General features: G+C 50.6%; 1 long non-coding RNA gene across 1 annotated transcript; it reads right to left on the bottom strand.

Annotated features, from left to right (window-relative positions):
- Positions 1 to 433: 433 nt before the first annotated feature.
- LOC144731625 (uncharacterized) lies at positions 434 to 9,338 on the bottom strand. The gene is made up of 2 exons (XR_013587971.1): positions 5,179 to 9,338; positions 434 to 1,189 (listed from the first exon to the last, which is right to left on the bottom strand). It is a non-coding gene; the product is annotated as an uncharacterized LOC144731625 (long non-coding RNA).
- Between the last annotated feature and the right edge of the window lie 1,735 nt (positions 9,339 to 11,073).

Below are 11,073 nucleotides of genomic sequence, written 5' to 3'. Positions count from 1 at the left end.
AAGCTGGTCAACGTGGGCAGGGTTGGTGAGGACAGAGATAATAGACGTTGGAAGATTAGTATAGTACAACAAATTGTTTTTTTATGCATCTCCCGCTGCTCACGGGGAATTGAGAGGCTCTAGAAACCCGCTGAGGGATGCTGCGACGTGGTGAGGAGAGGCAGCAGAGCAAGCGGGTTCTCGAGTCCGTCTGTGCGCATGTGGCACTGGGCTTTCTCGTTAAATAGGATTCGACCGACCGTTGAAAATATGCAGATCCCTCCTGACCAAGGGGGTTCTTGAGACTCAGTGAGGCTGTAATGCTGGGTAACAGATGCCACGTTAACGTTAATATGATTATTGTCATGGTTGGCGCAGTGTAAGTACAAACTGAACTTTGCCTGGTGATTGCATCAGTGGACCTCTGTGAACGTGAACGAGGGTCACTCTCATCTTTCGAAGTCAGAATCTTTATTTATCCTTGAGAAATCCGATGAGCTATGAAGCTCTTTTTCACAGACGTCCAGGTGGAAAGGTTACAGCAACATACAATGCAAATAACGAAAGGAGTGCAAAGTACAGGAAAGGTAAGCAATTCGTTAAGCAAATAAATACGTAAAATAGATGAAGTATGTAAGTTCAAATTGTATAAGTACACCAATTCCCAAGCTTGGGCAAGGCTGCAAAACAACAGCAAGAAGAGTTGCAGACCACACCAAGACGACGACACACAGTAGTCCCTCAATAAATGTACACCTTAAAATGTAACCATGGATACGTGGTTAAGGATGAAAGTTATTAATCACATTTACAAATGCAGATGTAAATCCAGCACTCATCTTTCTGCTTCAGGATATGTTTTTGAAATAAGATTTACGATCTTCAGGAGCTCCAGGACAGCCCATGCAGATCGATGCAGTGACACCAACTGGGGAGATTTTGGTTTCGGAACCTTGGGTCCTGATGTTCTCAGTGCCATGTGTGGTTGGATGAATCAAAAGCAGCCTTGATCAATCCACTGCTGGATAAAGGCGTCCTCAAGCCACCGCTACCTCTCACGATCCCGCTGAATTATTCACCCTTCATAAATAATAATCACCCTCCGTGTATCATCGTCCCTCCATGACCAATCCACTGCTAGATGAAGGCCTGCACGTAAGCCGCCACCGCCGCCTCGCACGATCCTGCGATGCAACATTCCATCCAGCACCTGCACACAGAATCAGAATATTTTGTATTTATACTGGAGAAATCAAATGAGCTATAAAGATATTTTTCACAGATGTTCCAGCAGGAACTCATCATATCGCTCCACCTCCTCCATCTCCTATCTTCCTGACCGTCGTTCATACTCCCTTCCAGCCGCGTGTCCTGCCCCAAGCACGCTTCCTTTCCTTCATAGTTTGGAAGATGATTTCATGATCATCCCTTCGCCAATTTCTCAGATGAACGAATTACCATGAAGCCGCCGGAGACGCAGCTGAAATGACCCAAACAACATCGCCGTCACGTTTCCCGTGAGTCAAAAAATCCCGAGACGGAGTTTTTCACCTTCTAGTATTGGAGCTGGGAGCTCCCACCTCCGGCCTTGGGCCCAGGGTGAGAGGGGGTTGTACGGGAAGGGGCGTCAATCAATTTAGTGCTGCGGGTGGAAATAAAAGTCAAATCGAATAATGACCCCTTAATAGCAGCCAGAGTGCACTCGTTCCCCCGAGTTTTCAAGTCTCGGGTGACGCGCGCGTGCAGGTGGCGAGATGTTAACTACGTCGCCTGGAATACAGGAGGGCGTGGGTTCGTTCCCGACCCTGTTGTATATTTGGCGTTTAGAGTATTTAGCTGCTATAAATGTCCACATGATACGCCACTTCGTTGAATTATCATTCGTGACCAGGTCGCTTCTGAAAAAACAGCTATACAGCTCAGTGAGCCTTACCTAATTAAATAAACATGTATTTTTTTTTTAGGATCCGTCAATGATTGTATGGAGGCAGCGTAGGATCTTGATGGACGAACTCGCCTGGACTCCACCAGACCGGAAGAACTGGTCTGGTGGGAAGCCGCTGCGTGGGATGTGTGCCGCCCGTCTGCTGGAGAAAGTGCTGATGACTAAGTCACTGCCAGAGCAATTCCGGTTTCGGATCGGGTCCCTCTTTTCGTCTGTGATTGTTCTGGGTCTCTTTGTGAGTTTATGGTTATCTACGTACGTGTTTCGGGACGCAATATAAATATATGGGTCTCTTTATAAGTTGCTGGGAATATAAGGGATGTATGGGTCTATTTGAGTCTATGGGTTTGTATGTAAGTACCGATATATGAATGTGAGTCTGCGGATATCTATGCGAGAAGCCACTCACTGCCAGTGCATTCCAGTCACTCAATGAATCCACCTTGCACGCATTATCACCTGAGATTGGAAAACCCCCAAGTGGATTTTAAAGCCTCCCTCAACCTAGAACCGCGAGCTGCTGCCACTGGAAGACACTGGCAAGCCGTCCCGAGCACAAGGTCAGAGGTCACATCGGGCCAAGCTGGCTGGCCGGGCAGTGGCGTGCGGACGGCCGGCGCCACGCCGATCGTTCTCGGCACGAACAAAAATCCTACGGCAAATCCCCGCTAATGCCGTCGTTTGCAAAACAGGCACACAGGATCGCTGATAAAACGGCGGCGGAGAAAGAAAAAAACTAAAAGGCCCCCTATCTGATACCGGGGTTCTGTGCATGGCCCGGCGAGTTTGTAAAGTTCGGCAGAGCCCCGAATCGCGCGCATTCCACGCGCGTCGCACGCGACGATTCCCGTGCGGCGCTCGCGAACGCAACCAGCCGACAGCCACAGCCACTCTCACGCCGACAGCCACAGCCACACTCACGCCGACAGTCACAGCCACTCTCACGCCCACAGCCACAGCCACACTCACGCCGACAGCCACAGCCACTCTCACGCCGACAGCCACAGCCACTCTCACGCCGACAGCCACAGCCACTCTCACGCCGACAGCCACAGCCACACTCACGCCCACAGCCACAGCCACTCTCACGCCCACAGCCACAGCCACTCTCATGTTTTTGTTTTTTGTTTGTTGCGGTTGCACCCGATTCAAGAGCCGAATGGCTCACAGGGCTATACAAAATAAATTAACTTGAACTTGAACGCCCACAGCCACAGCCACACTCACGCCCACAGCCACAGCCACTCTCACGCCGACAGCCACACTCACGCCCACAGCCACAGCCACTCTCACGCCCACGGCCACAGCCACTCTCACGCCGACAGCCACACTCACGCCGACAGCCACAGCCACTCTCACGCCGACAGCCACAGCCACTCTCACGCCGACAGCCACAGCCACTCTCACGCCGACAGCCACAGCCACTCTCACGCCCACAGCCACTCTCACGCCGACAGCCACAGCCACTCTCACGCCGACAGCCACAGCCACTCTCACGGCCACAGCCACAGCCACTCTCACGCCCACAGCCACAGCCACTCTCACGCCGACAGCCACAGCCACTCTCACGCCCACAGCCACAGCCACTCTCACGCCCACAGCCACAGCCACTCTCACGCCCACAGCCACTCTCACGCCGACAGCCACAGCCACACTCACGCCGACAGCCACAGCCACACTCACGCCGACAGCCACAGCCACTCTCACGCCGACAGCCACAGCCACTCTCATGCCCACAGCCACAGCCACTCTCACGCCCACAGCCACAGCCACTCTCACGCCGACACCCACAGCCACACTCACGCCGACAGCCACAGCCACACTCACGCCGACAGCCACAGCCACTCTCACGCCGACAGCCACAGCCACTCTCATGCCCACAGCCACAGCCACTCTCATGCCCACAGCCACAGCCACACTCACGCCGACAGCCACAGCCACACTCACGCCGACAGCCACACTCACGCCGACAGCCACAGCCACTCTCCCGCCGACAGCCACAGCCACACTCACGCCGACAGCCACAGCCACTCTCACGCCGACAGCCACAGCCACACTCACGCCCACAGCCACAGCCACTCTCATGCCCACAGCCACAGCCACTCTCACGCCCACATCCACAGCCACTCTCATGCCCACAGCCACACTCACGCCGACAGCCACAGCCACTCTCACGCCCACAGCCACAGCCACTCTCACGCCGACAGCCACAGCCACTCTCATGCCCACAGCCACAGCCACTCTCACGCCGACAGCCACAGCCACTCTCACGCCCACAGCCACAGCCACTCTCACGCCCACAGCCACAGCCACTCTCATGCCCACAGCCACAGCCACTCTCACACCGACAGCCACAGCCACTCTCACGCCCACAGCCACAGCCACTCTCACGCCGACAGCCACAGCCACACTCACGCCGACAGCCACAGTCACACTCACGCCCACAGCCACTCTCACGCCGACAGCCATAGCCACATTCACGTTTGAACTGCAAACCTCTGCAAAAGTCGGCGACCCGCTGGGCCAAGTGATCGCCCCCGCCCCCAGCAAATATGCATTTCTCTAAATGATTTTTGGGGAGGGGGACGTATATAAACATATACATATATACACTCAAATTATTTGGTGATGCTTCGTCGGAAGCAGTTGTGCAGAAGTACAACTAACAAAACAACTCAAGGGCCATGTTAAGAAGTACCATTGTCCGAAACGTCGCCTATTATATATAATTTGTTCCTTTTCAGGCCAGGGTGTTATTGACGAACGCTTTGAGTATTTTTTAGAGAGATATATCTATATACTGTGTATAAAAGTAAAATTTGTGAATGTGTGTCTGTTCAAAATGTTTAATGTTTAGCGTACTTCCCGACATGCAACAAACTTGAAATTTGCCATGTGGGTACTTTCCAGACTGTACACCATGCAAAAATTAAAAAAATAGACTTTTGCATTTGGGGGGGGGGGGGGGGGCGCAATAATACACATATTTTGCACGGCAAGTGAGCTGTGACGTCACATCTGTCACGTGACCCGTGTGCGGAAGCGTAACGGAGTGTGCCTGCTGATCGCGGGTAAAGTGAAATACAAATGTGTTGCTGGTCTAAGGCGTTCTTCGCGCAGCATTGCTTTATTATTTCGGTCGTTTACTGTCGTACGCACCCTGAAAGTTGTGTGTGTATGTGTCCCTATGGACGCGCACGTGTGTGTGCGGGGGGGGAGCGGTAGTATAGTGGTTAGTGCGCTGCGCTACAAACCCGGCGACCCGAGTTCGATTCCTGCTCCCGGCCACCCGAGTTCGATTCCTTCTCCCGGCCACCACTGGTGAAGATTATTTGAACCAGTCCTGGGCCTCTCCTAGGTCGACTCAGCCTGAAATGAGTAACTGGTGTGTTGTGTGAACATCGCCACTGGAGAGACAAAGGCGACCAGGCGTGGTGAATCCGGGCGAAGCCGGGTAGTAAAGCTAGTGTATATATATGGCATTGCCGTGCACGTCTCTCCAAACTTTCTGAAACAGCACGTCGCCCCGGCCGGAGCACTCGTGCACTGTAAACCCAGCAGCGCTTGACGGCCACAGGCAACAGGTTAATGTTTCTTCGCGAGCGCCTCGCTGGAATGTGCATTCCTAACGATCTGAGGTCATTGCGCTGGAGTAGAGCTCTTGAAAACGAGCGGCCACTGAAATTACATCCAGCCGCACGGTAATGTCGCAAGAATGAGACCCTCGCTACAGCGGCAGGAGCCCTCCTCCACCCCCCAGTGTTTGTTAGAGGTTCGCGGGGGAAAAAACACCACGGGAGCGGATTAATGTTTACGCTGCGGAGGGCGGTGGTAGCGTGTGCCGACTTCTACAGGTCGCTAGGAACGAATCGCGGCTGATGATGGAGTCTATAACAACAAGCCGCAACAATAGCGCCATTGCTTGCCCTCAAGGTGTCGGTGCAACCGCGGGGGCAGAATTTGGCAACGTCGTTTTCGCGGACAAGTGTTGACAAATAAGCACGGCGCTGGAGAATATTTGACCGCAATCGTCATTGACAAATGCTGCCGCTGCTGCTAGTGGAATATTAAATGGTGCGCCCGTGGCTCCACCTCGGAAGGGGAGTAGAAGTATCGAGAGAACGCATGGTAGAAGAGAGAGGGATGGGAAAGTGAAGGGATGGCCGGGAACAGAAATCCCCCAAGACGCACAGAGAGGAGAGGTAGGCCTCGGCAAGGTAAGATAATTTACCCTTTTTACCGGGTAAAAGGGTAAAGGTAAAAGATAAAGGTGTCGACATGACAAGGGATAAGGTAAAGGGTCGGGTAAATGTAGCTCGGAAGAATTACCCGGTAAATACGGTACCTTGTTTACCGCTAAAAGCTCAGTGGCACAGTCCGTGGCCTCCATTTAATAAGTAATATTACAGGTAGGAACAACAGGTATAGGTAGGAACAACAGTTCCTCACTGCCCACCAGGGATTATTTGTCTGTCTGCCTATCGTGCATAGCCACGCCCTCGATTTGTATTTCATAGAGCGTTTCGGGCGGGCTCAGCACCACGTGACGCGCCGCCCCGCGTAGCTTGCGCCACGTGACACGGATCGCACGAATGCGCCGTCCAACCAAGTTCCTATCTGCCCACTCCGACGGAACGGGGTTAAAAAAAAGAAATTTAAAAAACGCTTTTATTAAATGTACTAGTAATGGCAGAACTCCACGACTCCAGGAAGTGGCCACGAAGCTTGACATAACGTAAGAGGCCGTGGTGATTTACAGCCAACGTCAGTTGAGCGTGGACAATTAGACCCAAGCCGAAACATAACATATAAAAAATAATGTTTAATAAAGATATATTTTTATGATATAATATATTGTCATCAGTATGACATAAGTATACGAAGTTTGCAGTCGATACCACATTAGGAATTGGGTTAAAATTGAGTTACAAGATTTGAGGATACGACAATGACGGCGACAACAACGAAAACAATGACAATGACAACAACAAGCGTGTAAAATTGGAATCGAGAGTATTCTATATGAATAAAGCGCTCTACCTAGCATTTACCGTTATATACCTTTTCATGTGTAGTACCCCAGTAATTACCCTGTAATCGGCTCATTTGTATGGGGTAGGGGTAAAAGGTAGGGTAAAGGTAGGCTCGTTGCTTTTTACCTTTTACCTTAACTGCTAAAGGGTAAAAGGTAGGGTAGAGTGATTGTATTGTGGTAAGGTAAAGATAGGCTCGTTTTTTTACATTTTAACTTTTATCTTACCTTGCCGAGGCCGAAGGAGAGGGCACGGCTCAAGGTGAGCAACAGGAAGGGCGGAGGAGGAGCGACGGTGCAGGAAGGGGAGGAGTCGTGGAGTGTATCACTGTGATGTCTCCTTCGTATTTGTGGATCGGGCATTGCGTCGTTATATGTTGTACTAGCGGTAAGTACCCGGCGTTGCTCGGGCTAAAAAGGCAGACACACACATGGACTTACACACATGGACTTACACACAGACATTGACCCACACACATAGAAACACATCGACTTAGACGCACACACACACATATATGGTTAAATCCAGGATGGATCGTTAGCAGGCCAGCCTAAATGTTTCTAACCGGCGAAGATGTTCCATTAGGGGGATGCACGTTTCGCAAGCATATAGAAGGGAGGGAATTACCGTGGCCGAGAAGACCTGAAGCTTCGTGCGGAGCGAAAGACCAGGTAGCTTCCACACAGCGTAACGCAGCTGATGAAAAGATAATGACGCTCGACTGATTTGAAGTGAGACCTCTGCTGTTAAACCGGAGCCGGTCATGAGCACACTGGGCAGGTATGGGAATCTTGGCAATCTCTCCACAACTGGCGCATCACGAATTGTGAGCTGTGGGGGTGGATTGTTCGATGGTACAAAATACCCAGGCAGGTGCTTAGTTTTGGTGGGGCTGATGGTAAGGCCCCACCTCTTAGTGGCAAGCTCCAGGTTCAGCAGAAGTGAGCAGCAATCACCAGAGCATCGGCATACATAACATGTTTGAGCAATAGGGAGGCATCTGTTGACCACACCCGGGCATCGATCAGCCTCCCATTGTATCTGCACCATATGGTAATTCATCGGGTACAGCCATTGAAGGCTTCACGAACTACGTGGTTAAAAGATATGTTAAATAATGTGGAGCCAGAGGACATCCCTGTCACACCCCAAGGTGTAGAGGGAATGGCTCTGACTGACGGCCACGTAGTTTGACGCGGGGCCGCTCACCATCATGAAGGTTCTTAATGATCGTGAGCAAAGTTTGAGGGACTCCGAAAGCATGAAAAACAACCCAGAGGCCAGGCCTACTGATAGTATCATAGGCCCTGAGCAGGTCAATAAAGCACATACATTCACTCACACACACACATGGACCTACAGATACGCAAAGAAATGGACTTACACTGACTGACATGGAGCCATGCACACAAAGCGACTAACACAGACGCCCATGGACTGACACACACAGACATATCGACTGACACACACAAACACATGGACTTACACACACACACATATGGACTGACACACGCATAGACATGCACTTTAGATACACATGGAGTTACACACACATACATAGACTGACACACATACAACGACTTACACACACACATCGACTCACACACACATTGACGTAAACACACATGTACTTACACACACACACATATCGACTAAGACACACACACATGGACTTACACATACATAGACTGACACACACATTGCCCTACACACACATAGACATATGTACTGTGACACACAGACATCTACTTTAGATACACACATGTAGATTAACACACACACATCGACTGACACACAGACACACAAACGCACATTGACTTACACACTCAGATGGAGCCATACACACGCATCGACTCACACACACACGCATTCACTTAGACACACACACATCGAGTGAAACACACACGTATGGACTTACACACACGTAGACTAACACACACACAGCGACTGATATGCACACAAATGGACTGACACACACACACAAACACTTGTACGTACACACACACATGGGGCGTTGTCCGTTTGAAAAAGACAGACACACACATGGACTCACACACAGACATGGAGCCACACACATAGAAACCTATCGACTTACACGCACACAAAGACATATGGACTCACACACACAGACATCGACTTTAGGGACACACATGTAGTTTCTGCACACAAACATTATCATTGTAATATTTGTAAACTTATTTGTTTAATAATAGTAAACAATAAACCTCAGTTCTTAGCGAAAGATGCTAGAAAATTGTACTTACATTGGCGTGGTGACGCGTCGTCCCGTGCAGAGGCCGCGGCCTCACCTAGATTGGCAAGCCGGAGGAGGTGAGACGTTGCCAGGCTGCGAGCTGGGCTGCTAACCCCCCCCCCACCATCCATGTAATAATACCATGTAAGCGTTGTCATAATGTTAAATTAATATGTAAGGGCTTTATAGCAGTAACTGCACGCATTGTGGTGGGGGGGGGGGGAAGACGACATCACACTGTGAAGAGAAATCGGCAGCGTGATGTGGATATTTAATGCATGTTAAACGCGTAAAATAAAATGTCTCCCGTGAGATGGAGCGAACGCTCATGACTTGGCAGGGTCCGCCCCCCCCCCACGCAATTGTCGTGAGTTGGTACGGTCGACGTCGCGCAATAAGTAAATAATGAATAATAGAAACGGCACAAAGTTGTTAATTAAACTACTTTAAAGTTTACGGATGGGAAAATGGAATAGCCTATTCCCACCGCGGGGCTTAGGGTGTGCTGCCTGTCCAAAAAAATTCTACGTTAAGCCCACCGTCCGAGAGCCAAATCCCCCGCAAGCGCGAGCGTGCAGAGACTGTTATATATAAGAGGAAAGAAAGATGGCCTGTTCTGGATGACCACAGTCGCACACTCCTGGAGAGTTTTTCATTTTTCCATCAGGTATCTGCCATGGTTGGAGTGGAAGATGACAGCTTTCACGCGGCCCACTCTGTTGCGTGTGTGTATGTTGAACTTTCTTTCGTACCGTACGTACCCAACCGCGCTAAACGGAGGTGCGGTTGAGCGAGAAATCACGACGAATGCCATCAACGCGGCGACCGAACGTTGAACATCATCATCATCCAGAACATTGATCATCATCGATCTCCCGGTCTCCAGAGCGACAACACAAAGAGGGGGATGACGAGAGGGGGAGGACATAATGCAGGAGCAGAAGTGAGCTACACGTCGGAGCAGCGTCTGTTCTCAGGGGGGGGGGGGGGAATTCAGAGCGGGTGTAGCTCGACATAAGTCACGTGATGTGCGGGAGATTTGAGCTGATGGAGATATGTGCACACACACTTTGCGCTATGATTTGAGCAACTGCGCTTTGGACCATTTTATAATTTTTCGACGTGAAGTCTGGAGACTCAGTTGATGCGATCAACTCGACTGGGGTTTCTTTTTTTTATCGGGGGCAGTACAACAAGTGTCAGGTTATCGGTGTAAAGCGTTCGTGTTGTCTCCTTGTGTGCAACGGTTTTCTCGGTGTGCGAGGGTTCCCAGTTGCACGCGAATTATTTTAAAACATACTAAACAGGGGCAATTGGCCAAATAAAAAAAGTATGTTTATTTGATCAGGTAAGGCCCACTGAGCAATGCAGCTTTTTTTCAGAAGCGACCTCGCCACAAATGATAGCCCAACGAAGTGGCTTATCACGTGGACATTTATAACACACAGCCAAATAATATAAACGCACGTTGATTTTAAATGTGGAGGGAAAATCCGGAGGACACGGTGAAAAATCCACGTGACCATGCAACTCCAGGTATACAGCAGACGTTAGGGTTGGGATCGAAACCAGGACTTCCTGCATAACAGGCGAGGTAGTTAACATCTCGCCACCGTTGTGCCCGAGCAGGACCCTACCTCCCGAAAAAGACTGTGGAGGCTCGCAGAGTTTTGTTGGAATGGTTTTTCTCTTCGGAATCATTGAATGTTCTTATGAACGTGGTGGCGACGTTGAAGAACCTCCCGCGGGGCTGTGGCGAGGGCTAACGCGTCACATCGTCGTGTTCACGTCGTCGTGCAATCTCCATTCTCGCTTTCATGTGCGTGGTTCTCTGGGCCCCGAGTAAGCCAATTGCCGGGGCA

The sequence above is a fragment of the Lampetra planeri genome, chromosome 39 (assembly GCF_965212315.1).
Source record: "Lampetra planeri chromosome 39, kcLamPlan1.2.h2, whole genome shotgun sequence".
Classification (NCBI taxonomy): domain Eukaryota; kingdom Metazoa; phylum Chordata; class Hyperoartia; order Petromyzontiformes; family Petromyzontidae; genus Lampetra; species Lampetra planeri.
This window is presented reverse-complemented; position numbering and strand designations above follow the sequence as displayed.